Source organism: Pteropus vampyrus, unplaced genomic scaffold (assembly GCF_000151845.1).
Source record: "Pteropus vampyrus isolate Shadow unplaced genomic scaffold, Pvam_2.0 Scaffold19, whole genome shotgun sequence".
Classification (NCBI taxonomy): domain Eukaryota; kingdom Metazoa; phylum Chordata; class Mammalia; order Chiroptera; family Pteropodidae; genus Pteropus; species Pteropus vampyrus.
In genome coordinates this window covers 3,873,580-3,874,713 of record NW_011888800.1, presented here as the reverse complement: position 1 = coordinate 3,874,713, position 1,134 = coordinate 3,873,580, and the positions used below count along the sequence as shown (strand labels likewise).

The window sequence follows — 1,134 nt, the reverse complement described above, 5'->3', positions numbered from 1 at the left end:
ATTATGGAATACCACTTCCTTGAAATATAAACACATTTTGTTTTACTCTTACAGAATAAAGTGATTCCATGCAGGTATCATCATCACTTACTGCCCATTCTGTTCCCTTTCTTCTAAGAGACGTTTTTAGTCTAACTTAACATTGCTAGTTGTCTGGGCTATTTCTCATTTAATTTCGTTTTGATTGCTCTCTGTGTCCTTCTTACTTTCTCCTAGGTATTCTCTTAAAATATGGAAACTAAAACAAAAATGTAATAATTTCTACGAGGTCTGGCCACATTTTATGGAAACTATACTTTTATTTATGTGGACTAAGATGAAATTAGCTTTGGTCTTAGGTCATATTTTGGAAGTGCTAAACTGTATGACTGACACATGAATATTGCAAGTCCAATAAAAGTGCACACTGCATTTTCTATGACCTTGACGCATTTCACCTGGATTTCCATCTGTTGTGATTATCAGTGGGATATGGAACTCTTACTGGGCCACAGTTTTCTCATTTATAAAAGGAGCCGGTTGTCTATGGGCATGCCACCCTGAACACACCCAATCTTGTCTGATCTCGGAAGCTAAGCAGAGTTGGGCCTGGTTAGTACTTAGATGGGAGACCACCTAGGAATATCAGGTGCTTTAGGAATTAAATAAATAAATAAATAAATAAATAAATAAATAAATAAATAATAAAAGAAAATATAGAAGGAGCTGGTTGATTGGTTTCTCCCCAGGACCTATTCCAGCTAAAATATTACTTGCTTCTTCAACATAAATGCCAGTAAATTCTCTTGCATCTATTGCTTTTTCTTCTCCAGGCTTACTAAACTGTATAGAAGAGTAGGAAGAGAGTGTATAGAGCTGGCAAAAAGCAGAAAATTAAATTAAGGAAAAATCAAAAACTCACTTTAAGAAGAGGTTGACTTACATTTAGGTCCTATTTTATGCACAATTTAAGGAGCGTTGTAAACTTTTTAGAGTGTAAGCTCTAAGAGGCAGGTGCTCTTTGTCAGGGAAACTTTGGTATGTTCCCAAATTCAGCAGAAGGAGCAATAATCCTTCAAACAATTTTTTTTAAAACTGAATTGATCATAAATCAGATTAAATGAAATCAAGGTCTTTGAACCTAAGCCATCTTCT

The 1,134-nt window shown here is 34.8% G+C and overlaps 1 pseudogene; it reads left to right on the top strand.

The window, feature by feature from the left end:
- Positions 1-521: 521 nt before the first annotated feature.
- On the top strand, positions 522-640 carry LOC111736366 (annotated as a pseudogene).
- The last annotated feature ends 494 nt before the right edge of the window (positions 641-1,134 follow it).